The following is a 14,649-nucleotide window of genomic DNA, read 5'->3' as shown; positions in this document are numbered from 1 at the left end:
TATATATATATATTTTAAAATAAACTATACCTATGGCTAAGCTTAGTGTCTGAAATGGTATCACTAGAGTAACTGGCAACACCTGTACTAGTGGCACACTGTGACTCCAGGTTTACATAACTCAGGGGACTCCTCAAGTTTCTTTAAAGCTAACTACAAGCCTATACCTCTCAGAGAATAAAATTTTTCTTAAAAGTTTCATTGCTTTCTTCAAAAAGTGTTTGAGCATGACTATGTGTAAAGCATTGGCCATGGAGGATACAGTATGATGCCTGTTCATGAGAAGCTAACATTCTAGATATTAGCTAACATTCTAGATTCAACAAGGAAAGTGATCACACCTTAAGAAAGAAACGCAGGCTGGCACAGTGGCTCACACCTGTAATTCCAGCACTTTGGGAGGCCATGGCAGGTGGATTGCCTGAGCCCAGGAGTCTGAGACCAGCCTGGGCAACATGGTGAAAACCTGTTTCTACTAAAAATACAAAAAGTTAGCCAGGTGTGGTGGTGCAATCCTGTAATCCCAGCTACTCTGGAGCCTGAGGCAGGAGAATCGCTTGAACTGGGAAGGCAGAGGTTGCAGTGAGCTGGGATCCCTCCAACTGCACTCCAGCCTGGGTGACAGAGTGAGAAGGAAGGAAGGAAGGAAGGAAGGGAGGGAGGGAGGGAGGGAGGGAGGGAGGGGAGAGAGGGGAGGCAGAGAGGGGAGGAAGGAAGGAAGGAAGGAAGGAAGGAAGGAAGGAAGGAAGGAAGGGAGAAAGAAGAGAGGAGGAGGAGGAAGGGCAACTGAAGAAGGAAGGAAGGAAGAAAGGGAAGGAAGGAAGGAAGGAAGGAAGGAAGGAAGGAAGGAAGGAAGGAAGGGAGGGAAGGAAGGAAGGAACAATACTCCGAGTATATGAAAGAGGGCTATGATGTAACCGTTACTTTGATAAATATCAATGTTAGGAGAGGTCCAACACTGACTGACGAAGACCCAATGTCTCCAGATACCTGTGTTAAGTCCTAAGAAGAACGGGGAGGGAAAGTAGAGGAGGGGAAAGGAAGTGGCTTGGGAAATGAGCAATAAAAGAGAGAAGAGTTTGGGCCCAAGATGCCTCTGGCTACGGTTATTTCTTGTGTTCCAAACAGCTGGCTGTGTGTTTGGAGTTCTGGATGACTCACCATGTAGGAGGAGTACTGCAGGAAGAAAGGAGAAAAACCACAGAGGAGGGAAATCCCCTTTGGCATCCTTGGGGTGTGGCTGTGGCATTCTGTCTCAAGGCCTCACACAGGCCAGCTAACAGCTCGGGCTTCAGTGCTTGGAAGCCATTTAAGGGTGATTTTAAGAATCTTCCAGAAGCCCAGGGGCTCACCCAGAAAGGAAAGGGACTTCATTCAGCTTCCTTGCTTATAAACCTAAGCAACCATGGGTGAAGAATCCCTGCAAAGAAAGAAGAAATATATACTTGTCAAAATGGAGATGTTCGCTTGAGTCTTCCTGCCAGGAAAAGAAGAGGAAGTTGGGGGGAAGGAAGAAGACTAGCTTTGAGCATAGAATTTCATACATTACAAACAGGGCCGCACTGCAAAACCACACAGCCCTGTGATTTAAGCTCCTCGTGTACTCTCAGTGTGTTCCTGGGTCTTATAGACTGATTTGTATCCCCCTGCCTAAATTCCTATATTGAATCTTAACCCCCAGTACCTCGGAATGTGACTGTAGAGATAGGGCCTTTAAAGAGGTGATGAAGCTCAAATGAGGCTGTTGGGGTGGGCCTTAACCCAATGTGACTGGTGTCCTTATAAAAAGAAGAGATGAGGACACACAAAGAGGCACCAGGAACAAGAGTGCACAGAGAGAGGACCCCATGCAGAGGCAGCAAGAGGGCTGCCATCTGTAAGCCAAGCAGAGATGTCACAGAGGAAATCAACCTTGCTGTTACCTCGAGCTTGGACTCCCAGCCTCCAGAACTGTGAGAAAATTGATTTCTCATGTTTAAGCTGCCCATTGTGAAACTTTATCATGGCAACCCTAGCAGACAAAACACTGGGGAAAGAGCTCCCATACAATTTGAATGTGGTGTCCCGGGAGGCCCTCAACACATGCCAGCTAAATCACTGCTGTTTCATTCCTACATCACAACCTGACCTCAGACCATTACTACAAGATACTAACATTTGAGTTTTCCCACCTGCCAGACACTATATTAGGCTGCTTTCTCACATATTACCTCATTTAATTGTTAATGCAAACCTGAGGCTCAAAGGAGGTTAAGTATTTTCCCCAAGTGTATTAGTCCATTCTCACAGTGCTATAAAGAACTATTTGAGATTGGGTAATTTATAAAGAAAAGAGGTTTAATTGATTCACAGTTCTGTAGGCTGTACAGGAAGTGTGGCTGGGAGGCCTCAGGAAACTTAATCATGGTGGTAAGCAAACAAGAAGCAAGCACATCGTACCATGACAGAGCAGGAAAGAGAGAAAAAGGGGAGGTGCTACACACTTTCAAACAACCAGATCTTGTGAGAACTCAATCCCACAAACTCAAGAGATCGAGACCATCCTGGCCAACATGGTGAAACCCCATTTCTACTAAAAATACAAAAAAATTAGCTGAGTATGGTGGCACGTGCCTGTAGTCCCAGCTACTCAGGAGGCTGAGGCAGGAGAACTGCTTGAACCCGGGAGGCAGAGGTTGCAGTGAGCTGAGATTACGCCACTGCACTCCAGCCTGGCAACAGAGCGAGACTCTATCTCAAAAAAAAAAAAAAAAAGAACTCTATCACAAGACAGCACTAGGGGGATGGTGCTAAACCATTAGAAACCACCCCTATGATCCAATCACCTCCCACCAGGCCCCTTCTCCAACACTGGGGTTCACAATTCAACATGAGATTTGTGTGGGGACAAACAGCCAAACCATGTCACCAAGATCATTGAGGTAGGGCCTGCAGGACCCAAGGTAGAAGCCCAGGTCTGGTTCCAGGTCTGTGGTTCTCTCCCACACCAGGCCAGGGGTCTCCATGGGAGTTGTTAAAGACCAGAGATGTTAAGGACCGCATGCCACTCTCACTTTCGAAAGTCAGCTCAGTCCTCCCAGCAATATAGTCACTGGGATTTGTAAGTCCTGTGACATAGAGAGGAAAAATATGTATTAAGTCCTAATTCTATCTTTACTGGACCTTTCAAGTCCAATTCTTAACTGACCATCAACACTATTTAGTAGCTAATTATGAGGCATGTATAACTCCATAGATATTATTAAGGAATCACTTAAGAAAGTATTATTGCTTTCTGGATAATAGGCCACTTTGTTCTATTCAGCTCAGTTTGCTGAGGACAACCCTATCTGGAGCTCCTTGTCAATATCTATTTTTAATGGGATATATTTATAATTGGATGTATTTATAACCTCCTTTTCATGGGCACTTGTTTTCTTTCCAGAATCACACAGGCATTTTAATAGATTGGCTAAGGCAGTAGAGAAGTGACTAGAAACAGTTTGGGCCCGATTGTCTGTGAAACCTGAGAATCCTCACTCCTCCAATGCTGGTGCCTGTGACACTTTGGGAAGACAGCAACTTCACCACTGCGCGCTGGTTCTGATTTCTATAAAAGACATACATCCTTCCTGGAAGGGACAGAGGACATCAGGGTGATTAAAAGTTTTAGTACGTACTGAGAAGAAACTTTAGTGGAAATTCCCATGATTTAATTCAATTTGGCACATATTTATTGTCCATCTATTACATGTTAAGCACAGATTCATTGACTGAGGTATGTTAATTTTAGCAAAATTATTGAACATAAGCATCAGAGCTGGAAGAAATCTTAAGAGATCATGTAGTCTGATACTCTTACTTTAGAGACAAAGAGCATGAAGTCCAGACAAGGGAAGTGGCTTGTCCAAGGTCAAACCATTGGTTCCTGGCAGGCAAGGAGCTAGAATCTTGCTGAATCCTAGCCCAGCAGTTCCAATATACTCTACAGCAGTAAGACCCTTATCAGAGTATCATGTCCAACTTAGTTCACCACATTGTGAAAGCCATGTACACATCTAGAAGAGATCCATAAAAAATAACCAAAATTGCCACAGGATGGAAAATAGATTTTTTAATTAAGTAGCAAAGATTCCAGCTGAATATGAGGAAGCAGTTTTTGGCTACCAGGGTTATGAAATACCAAAATGAGCAAATCAAAGGAAAGCACATCCAGAAATTTTCAAAAGGACAAAAGATAAGCATCTATTTTTGATCGTTGGAGGGTCACCTGCCCCCAAACAGGGTGCTGGAACAAATAATCTCTCAATTTTATCCAGCTCTATTAGAATTCATTTATGATTCTATGTGCCTTCTATAAGGCTTGCGCCAAACTGCTGTTACTGCATCATTGATCTTATCATTTGCTGAAATTTCCTCTTAAAATCATTTATTTGCCCTCTTGTTTGTTTTTTTTGTTTGTTTTCTTTTTTTTTTTTTTTTAATTTCAAAAAGCCTTTGCAATGGGCGGAAGCAGAATCTGAGATGTCTGAATTGTAAGATTTGGGGATTTTTTAAAAAATTGCCAGAGGTGACATGCTAAGAGATTAGACCCCTGACAGTAACCACAGGTCTAGGCCAGCAAAAGGTCAAGTCCAGAGTGAAGTTGGCTGACAGATACCATAGATCTAGACAGGCAGGGGCCTGGAGATCAAAGCAGCATTATCAGCCACAGCAGAACTCTGACCTTAGAGCAGAATGGCCATTTGCTTTCAACACTTTTTACGTAATCTCCTAAATATAGGTCACTTGAAGTTTAAGAGACACGTCAGAAGCAGAATGGTGTCAGAGGCTTGACAACCATAGGGTTAGAGATGCTAGGACTACCTCGCAAGAAGTCATCCCTGTTCATCTCCCCTTGCCTGCGAGGCCACATTAACATCCCCAAAATTGCCCTGGGTACATCCAGAAAGAAAGTTTGAAGCATTTAAGGGGCATCCAACACAATAATGAGATATCCTTCTGCATATCAAAAATGAGATAATGCTAAACTCCCACGTTATAAAGGGATCAGTCTCTACTCCTTTCTATTGTCTTTGAAGAGATCTCTTTAAAAGGCAACTCTGCAATGCCCCTAAATAAATGCCAACAACCACCTCCATCCCTCAGTCAGACCCTCTTCAGTCCCTCTTCCCTACTCCTTCTGGGACCCATCTCAGTCTCCGTGTCTCACTGAGGTTGAACAACAACCAAATATGTATTACTAGAGAATCGATCGCCCAAGGTATTGTTTCTCCTTCACAAAAACTAGAATAGGCCAACTAGTCTGCCCCTTGAACCTGTAACTATTGCTCTGTTGTGAATGAATCTTCATAGCTGTCAAACGTCAGAGTGACAGACCCTCACATCTTTGCTAAAGGTCACTTGCTAAAAGTCAAGGCTGAAAGGATGTACATCATGACAGAGACAAAGAGGAGCATATTAACCTCTTAGGCTTCCATATGTTCTTGGACACTTGCCTCCTCCTGGGCTTTGGTTTAACTTTGTGTTCAAAGATTTTTGCAAAAGTACTGGATGTTAGAAAAGCAAATCAAACCTACCAAAAATCTCCAGATGCTAAATCCATTTGTTTCAAGGCTCCCCCAAAAGCTGTTGGGGAACTCACATGAAAACAGGTTCCTGTTCCAAGGAGTTGTGAGGTTTAATTCATTTCATCGGACTCAAGACTCATCCTGAAACCCCACATCCTGTTGATGTCACTTACTTTTGTGCCAGAAGAGAGAAGATAGTTTAGACTTGATGAATTTTCCTTCCCTCGCAGCCTGTGCTGCGTTGAGTTTCTGCTTATGTTCACACCAGAAAAAATGTTAAGAAGAAAGCTACTAGATTTTCCCTCGTTCCTCCCCCACTATACCACAGTAAGAATTATTCCTATATGAAGAATGTGTGTAGAAGCATGCACATGTATGTTTACACACACACATACACACACACACACACACACATGCACAACTCACAAATATTTGGCAGATACTCAGATCCTTCTCTTTAAAAGCAACTGAGCCACTTTCAAGAGACTCCAGAAAGCTGACTCCACAACCGCCAGGTAAACCTTGTTACTATTTACCTCTATGTGTTTTCCTGAATCTCCATGAAACTAGTCTCCTTGAGGGCAGGGATTCTGTCTTTATTTTAGATTCCTAAGACTTGGCCCTGTGTCTATACATGATAGTCACCCAATAAATTATTTTCTGAATGAATGGAAATCTCTTCTTTATTCTGGAGACCATCCCTAGCTACTTTCCTAAATATCTTCAGGAGCATCTTTACCTCCATGGTGCCCAAGTCACACCTCTCTAACTAGGAAAATCAAAACAGAAATTTACAAAATAACATTAGGATGCTGTGTGGCTAGTTAGTATCAAAGCCAAATTCTTATCTAGCACTGTTATGCCATATCTCCAGTTTGAGTGTGCCGTCTCTTTCCTGCAGGGACCTAGACTCATACATTCACCCTGGGCTCCTTCTAGCTGACCCAAAGTAAACAAACAAAAAAGTTTCCAGGAGGTGTTTTCAATTACGTTTGCCTTGCATATAGTAAGTGTTCAATAAATATTAGATTAAATCATAAAATCATATTGTCAATAACCTCTATCACCTCCAACTATAGGTAAGTAAATTATTTTCTCTGAATTTTAAAAGTTTGGGTTAGAACATGAGAGATTTTAAGAAATAAGAATCTTATTTTAAGTTGACAAGTCATTTCTTATTAGATCCATGGTTCTCAACGTTAGCTGCATAATAAAAAAGTATTAAGCCTGAGGTACTTTTATAGTAGTAATCCCTCAGCCCATCCCCCCAAATTCTGATTTAATTAGTCCGAAGTGGATTCCAGGCACTGGCAATTTTTTTATAGCTCCCCAGGTGATTCTAAAGGGCATCTAGGGTTGCAAATCACCGTTCTTGGCAGAACCCAGCTTCTCCTCCAGGGGTGATAAATCTCTGCCTTAGCCATAATGAGATTGCAAGGTGAAGAGAAGAGTGTATGGATTATTGGGAGAAAAGATACCCAAAGAAGTATTTTAAAAATATTTCCCTCTTAAACATAAATTTGTTGAGTATGTAAAATGAAATAAAAATGTTAGAGCAATAAGGTCACAGCAAAAAGTTCCCAGCTCAGAGCCCTGTTTTATAGTCAGGTGCAATGGTTCTCAATCAAGCTGCCTGTGACTCAGCTGAGGAACATTTGAAAATATTAGTGCTCTGGGTCCACTCCAGACCAATTCTATCAGAATCTCTGGGGTGGGGCCCAGGCATCCATGTGTTTTTTTGTAATTCCCCAGGTGGGTCTAATGTGGTCAGAGTTGGGGACCATTAGTCTGGATAAGGCAATTTTCTAAATATCTTGAAATTTGGATCATAGATTTTTCCATTTTTTAATACAAGAAGATATTTAAATTTTTATACACGGACCTGAACACCTTGAAGTTTTGTCTATAAAATGTGATTAAATTATATTTTTGGTAAGCCTGGCTATGAATTTTAGTTGGAATGTGGCAAACAGGGTGAGCTGGATAAAAAATAGTAAGTTTCCATGGATGGTTGCTGACATGCAATGTAGACATTTAGTTGGTAGCCAGATATCTTGTAGGGTAATGCTGGCACATGTCTGGATGTGCCCTTCACCCAAAATGATGGCTCTCTTGGACGCATGGCTCCCACATGAAGTGAGTTATGTAAAAAAATGTTTCTCTGGTAGAAACATATCACCAGCTAAAGATTCGTAGAGAGGGCCGGGCACGGTGGCTCATGCCTGTAATCCTAGCACTTTGGGAGGCTGAAGCAGGTGGATCACTTGAGGTCAGGAGTTCAAGACCAACCTGGCCAACATGGTGAAATCCCATCTCTACTAAAAATACAAAAATTAGCTGGGCATGGTGGTGCACATCTGTAATCCCAGCTACTTGGGTGGCTCAGGCAAGACAATCGCCTGATCCCAGGAGTTGGAGGTTACAGTGAGCCAAGATCACACCACTGCACGCCAGCCTGGGTGACAGAGTGAGACTCCATCTCAAAAAAAAAAAAAAAAAATTATAGAGAGTATTTCCCATTTTCCCATTAACAAGGTGAATCAAAGTAGTGTGCAAAGTTTCCAGAGGAGAAACAGGATTCAAGCATGCTAGGCCAACAACGGAGAAGCAGCAAAGGAGCCAGTATTTGACTCAAAGGCCCAAGCATAATAAACATGTAGACTGGTCTGAAGATCATACAGAAAGTATCAGTGTATTGGCCATTGAATCGCTGTTTTCCTTAAAATGAAATCCATTTCTTAAAATTACTTTGTAAACTAACATTTTCAAGTATACTTTTAATTTATGGCAAAACCACAATAAAGAGAAGCAAGTTAGTGTGACATAATGGCATTGATTAAGAGTCAGGTTTTGACACTAGTTACGTGACTTGGGCAACATTTTTTATCTCAATATCTGGGTTTCTATTTCTTCATATGTAAAATGAGTCTAGTTTGATTCTTCTCAACTTTGGCTGATCAGCAGAATCCCTAAGGAGGTGTTAAAACATACCACTTTCTGGGTATCTCTCCCAGATAGTATGATTTAATTGGTCTGGAATGGGGCCCAGGCATCAGTATTTCTAAAATATTTCCAAGTGAATCCAATGTGGGCACAAGCTGAGAAGCACTGCACTGGATGAGCTCGATGCTCCTTTCAGCTCTCATCTTCCTTTGGGCTTAGGAGTCTTCGTTTTGGGAGTGTCTGAGCCATTGGAAGACTTAGTAACCAATCATGGATACATCCCACAACACTTAAGGCTGGTACTTTGCCTCTTAAGAGGGTCACCATTTCTTTTTTTAAAAAATGAATATATCTAGCCATCAAGTTAAAAAATCTAAAGCAGCTTTAAAAATAGGTTTCGAAATATGCTGTGCCTCTGACATTTTGTACTGTCCTGAGAAGATATTCAATAGGCCTTCCCATAGTGTCACGAAAAGCTTTCTTTATTCCACTTCAACCCTCCCCAATGTCTTTCGGGCATTTAGGCCTTGGGCCCACATTTGTTTCACAGTTGAACTCGAAGTGCTGATTCCTATTTCAGTTTAGATTTGCTGCCAGGTCTCCCAGCCCAAGTTCAGTTTCCCATGGGCTGACTGAACCACCAGTGTAAAACAGCAAGATAACATCCCAGAGCTGGAGCTCCTCCAGCCATGTTATGTCAGGAGAACTGAGTCCATGTTGGCCTCACAGGGTCACTGTGTTCTCACAGCCAGGAAGCCATCCTGGAAGCACACGGATGGATGGCTCCAGCATTTCATTTCAACACCATCCAGTCTCTCATTCCAGTTGTCGAGAGCAAACTAAAGGGAGAAGAGAAAAAAAAAAAAAAGTCCAAAGAAGCACTAGTTCAAGGCCAGTTTCAGAAATCAAGTGTTTAAATAAAAGTTATGATCCAGACTGAAATTCTGGACTCTGATAAATTACAAAATAAAGGTAGGTAGCTCTAAACACTCTGGTCAGTAAGTTTCCGAGTTAATTGACTGAACTGTTCAGTTAATTGCTTCCACCCGCACTTCCTTTTGGTTATGGAGACAGTTCCTCTATATTTAAACTTAGAAACAATTGCTTTCCCACCTGAAGGTTAAAATGACAATATAAAACTATATCTGGCAAAAAGTTTGATCTTCCAATCAAGGGATTAGATTGGTTTTAGTTAGGTAAATTTTATAGCCTAGAGAAAACTATTTTCAAATTGCTGCAATCTTTTTGTAAACCCAAGATTTTCTCAGTGTATGAAAGAATTAGCAGGGCCACCCAGGTCTTTGTATGGAGTTGGCCTGGAGTTTCTGCTTGCCCACATAATCCTCATTTTCAAGATTAAAAATCATAGTAATAAGAACGTTTCTTGAGTTTTGTCATTATTCATCATTAGATTCGTCTAGATCATGCCAGAAGTAGAAACAAAATAAGATAGAAACAGAGTGCTTAGGAAAAGGTCAGGGACAGATTGAAACATGGCCCACTAAGCAGGTCAGCCAGTTACCCTGCTCTTAGGCTACTATGCCAGCTGTCGCCCACTACATCCTTACCCTGGTCCCACTCATCACCATGCCCAAGGAAAATGTCCAAAGGAAATCTCCAACCCTACAGAATAGTGAATGAGTACCCAGTTACCTTTAGGATTAACCTACCCTGATAACACAGAATGTGGAATTCCCCTAGAAATACTGAGGCCAAGAATAGGCACCAGATCTCATTTGGGGAATACAGGCTGATGATTTTCCAAACTATTCGAGTGTTGGATGCCCACAGATGCTGTGCTTTCTGCACTGTAAGGCTGTATAGTTCACTGGTGAAGATCATAGGACTTATAAGACTAATCTTGGTTCCATTCCCAAGTTCTACGTTCACTTGCAGGGAGATCTTAGACAAATTACACAAATTATTGAGCCTCAGTTTCTTCCTCTGTAAATGGAATATGGGGTTTGAGGCAATGCACAGCTGAAAGATAAGAGAGTCTCAAGAAATTATAGTTATCTTTACTATCCTTTATAATCACCTAGAATGATGAAATTATAACTGAATCCATTATGGTAAGGATTCTCAGAGCCATATTTTGTGGATTGGCTTTTCAGTGAGTGCTTTCGGCACTTCAAATTGTACACCAAAGCAGGGCACATGGTACAAAGCACTGGCATTGGCAAAGGCTAACATAGATATTGCCTGGGAAATGAGTAGGAGGCATAGTCATCAATGGCTCTTGAGCCTGATTCATACTAACCAGGGCAAGGCCAAGGTGGCTCCATTAAACACCTTCACTAAGGATATTTTCCAAGGAAACACTTTTATAACTTTCAGATAGAAGCTAAAAGTGACATTGGGTTAAGGAAACGTCTTAAACAATTTTTCTTTTTTTGGAGATTGCTTTAGCAGTTAGATTGAATTTATGATTGGCACATCAGCTCTTTGCATATGAAAGCAAGAGCCTCTAACATGTTAGAATGGAATAAAAAAGTTATACTCAAGTATTTTAAAGTTTGTTTTTAAACATTCTATTGGTGATATGTGTAAGCCTCATAAGTTTTTGTTCCCTAGGCAAAACAAAGATGAACTCCAGTTCTTGACCAAATTAGCACTTATGTTCATCATGAAATGGGGGTAGTAGTGTCACTTTCCTTAAAGGACTGAGCTGAGGCTTATAAAGCATTTAGCAAAGCATTCAGCACAGCATAAATGCTCCCAGTCAAGGTTAACTGTTGTTGTCATGGATGTGGGTTGGTTGCTGCTGTTATTTCATCATTCAACAGACCTGTACTAGACACAGTGAATTCCAAGAAGAATACACCAGCGGTCCAGTCCGTCAAGATGCTCAAAGCCTCCAGGGAGGGTTGGATGTGCAAATGTGTTCTCATGCAAAGCAGTAACTTCTTTAAGGTCTGAACAAAGCGCTACAGGTACCCAGAGGGGAGCCAAGGATTACCTTCACAGAGGATATCATCTTTTAGGTGGGAACAAGTGTGAATTTGCCTAGCAAGGGAAAGGGTTTGCAAGTCAGAGAAAATAACACATGCAGAAGTTTGACTTAATGAAAAGTCATAGTGAGCTTTGAGGAACAGTGGTGAGTCCTGGGTTACTAAAGCAGAGGTCACCTGAGGAGTGCCAGGAGAAGTGCTGGAGAGTTGCTGGGGGCCAGAGTGTGAAAGATCTTACAGAGTAAGGCAAGGATTTGGCACTGATCCCACTTGCCACAGGCGTCAACAAATTTCAAGGGGAAATAATGTGATTTGATTTATATTTTATGAAGATAAGTTTGGTGCCAACAGGGAAAGACAGAAACTGGAGTGTAAAAACACAGGAGGTGAGGCCTCTGGAGTGGAACAGCGGACAGCCACTCACTGCTTGGTGGGGAGTAACAGCCCCACTCACTTCACTGAACCCTGTATGCAGTGGCTGTGCTCAGAGTTGAGCGGCTGCCACTGGGTCTCATGGCCCCCTGCAGTCCATCTGAAGAGCAGAAGGCCTGAGGGATGAGAAACAGGACTTCAGCTGGCTGCTCAATACAGACACTATGCTGAAGAGAGCTGCAGTGTTTCAGAACAATGCCAGAAATTAGTTGTTCTTTTCACCAGTAAGAAAAATCCTTCATCTGTCCCAGAAATCCCATTAAAGTGGACATTTTGATGGATAAGAACTGAAGATGATACGTGAGGACTCCTAGGTTATGTCCCCAACCTTCCATTCAGCTCCCTCACCTTAATTCTTATATTTTGTTTCATCTTTGAAATATGCTTGGGGAATTATGTTTGGAAGATGAACTTCAGAAGAGGAGCTATATTAAGCATAAAAAACAAAATGACCAACTATCCTGGTTTGTCCAACACTGTTCTAGTTTTAGCACTGAAAGTCCACCATCCCAGAAAATTGAACCCCCTTGCCCGCCCACCCCCCCCCACCCCACCTGCACCACTGTCTCAGGCAAACCAAGATGGCTGGTCACCCACCCAAAAGGGCTATTATAAACACTGTACTATGAAAAAAGACTGTGATTCAGCATTTATGAAATTCATAACTGATAGGTATGACTTTTACTTGGGGAAAACTAGGTGATGATTTTTTCTCTATGTAATTTTAGGGTGCCATGCATAAGAACTCACCTTTCTTCCTCTAATAAAGCTGACATGTTGACTTATAAAAGACAGGAAACAGGAAACTAATAACAATAATAATAGTGACGGTGAACATATTGGGCATGCACTATATTCCAGGCACTGTTCTAAGTGCTTTACATAAATAAGTCATTTAATCTTCACAACAGCCTTATTATATTCATCCCCATTTTACAGATAAGCAAATGGAAGCACAGAGATCATATACATAATAAATGTACATAATGGAATTTGGATTTGAACTCAGGCTGCCTAGGTCCAAAGTCCATGCTTTTAAATATTTCCTATATATAATGTATAATAACTCATTTATTAAGCCCCAACTATATACCAATCATTTTACTAAGTGTGCATTCCATAAAGTACCTCATTTAACTCTCACAATAGTCTGTCTGGTACCAGATATGTCATTCATTCATTTATTATTTGTTGAGCTTATGCTTGTTTAAGAATCATAATATTGTATTTTTGTAGGTGAAGGAGGATGGGGGTTTGGACCAAAGTAGTAGCAGTGAAAATGGACAGGGGAGGTAAGATTCAAGGAAATTTTCTGAAGCAAAAACATCAGAATATGATAATTAATTGAACACAAGGAATGAGGAAAAATAAATTGTTTAGGACAACCCTGGGATTTTGACCTGAGAGACTGGATGGGTGCTGGTCTACCAATCAAAATCAAAACTACAAGATCTACCCTGAGAGGTGCTATAAACTGAATGTTTGTGTCCCCCTAAAATTCATATGTTGAAATCCTAACCCCCAGTGTGATGGTATTAGGAGGTGGGGCCTTTGAAAGGTGATTAGGTCATGGGGCAGAGCCTTCATGAATGGAATCAGTGCCCTTATTAAAAAAAACCCACCCTGGAGAGCATCTTTGCCCATTCTGCCACGTGAGGACACAGTGAGAAGACAGTCATGTATAAACCAGGAAGCAAGTCTCACCAGACACCAAATTTCTCAGCACTTTGATCTAAGACCTCCTAGCCTCCAGAAAAGTAAGAAATAAATTTCTATTGCTTATAAGCTATCCAGCCTATGATAATTTGTCATAGATGCTCAAAGGGACTAAGACAAGAGAGACGTTAACAAGTTCATGTTGAAATGTATTAAGTTTTAGCTACTAAAGAGGATTCCAGTTGATATGACCAGAAAGCCTGGAAACTTTCATCTATAGTTCAGTAGCAATGGTTGGAAGCCAGTACCCTAGACTTGGTGATTAGGGTCACAGGTGTAAGGAAGATTATCCAGAGAAGATAACAAATGATGGAGCCCTAGGGAATGTCAACATTTTAGGGAGAGCAGAGGACAGCCTGCCAAGGAGGCTGGGAAGACGTAAGAAGAGGTAGGAGGAGAACCAGGAAACAAGTGGTTGCCCAGAAACCAAGGGAGGAGCAGGTGATGGTCAGCAGGGCCAGTGCTGCAGAGAGGACAAACGGGAAGAGGGCTGAAGACAGATCATTATGACCAGGGTCTGATTCGGGATAGAGGGCACCAGATCGGAACATGACCAGACAGCAGCAAGTCATCCCACTCCTGACCTTAGTCCCCTGACATTCCCTCAGCCAGGAATAAAATCAACCCCAATGCTGAGGGCAAGGCTAAGTCTGCCCCCTGGGGAGTTGGGGACTCCAGCTTCTGAGCCTGAAAGTTAAAGGAGCAGGCTGGGGGGCCAGGCAGAGAGGCCACTGCTGTTTACACATTCATTTCCAGGTGTCTAAAAAGCCCCAGAAACAAAACACAAAGCAAAAGCAAACAATTTAAAAACAAAACAATGAAACCAAAAATAAAAATAAAACCACACACACACACACACACACACACACACACACACACACACACACTTCCTTTTATAGCACGAAAAGAAAAGAAAAAATAATTCTACCTAATGAAATTTTCTGGACAGGTTTATGGCTGCCTGTTTATGGCTGCCTGACCTCCAACCCCAGGCTGGAGAATAACTGAGTTTTATTAAACATCAGCAAAATATGAATAAAGAGAGGGACAAGCTTTCC

The 14,649-nt window shown here is 41.8% G+C and overlaps 1 protein-coding gene across 1 annotated transcript in view; it reads right to left on the bottom strand.

Moving 5' to 3' along the window:
- RXRG (retinoid X receptor gamma) overlaps positions 1 to 14,649 on the bottom strand; it is a 144,918-nt gene that overhangs the window by 79,969 nt on the left and 50,300 nt on the right. The gene's annotated exons all lie outside the window — the stretch shown is intronic.

This window comes from Hylobates moloch, unplaced genomic scaffold, assembly GCF_009828535.3.
Source record: "Hylobates moloch isolate HMO894 unplaced genomic scaffold, HMol_V3 SCAFFOLD_8, whole genome shotgun sequence".
Classification (NCBI taxonomy): Eukaryota; Metazoa; Chordata; class Mammalia; order Primates; family Hylobatidae; genus Hylobates; species Hylobates moloch.
Note: the sequence above shows the minus strand (reverse complement) of the source record. Positions and strands in the feature narration are given on the sequence as shown.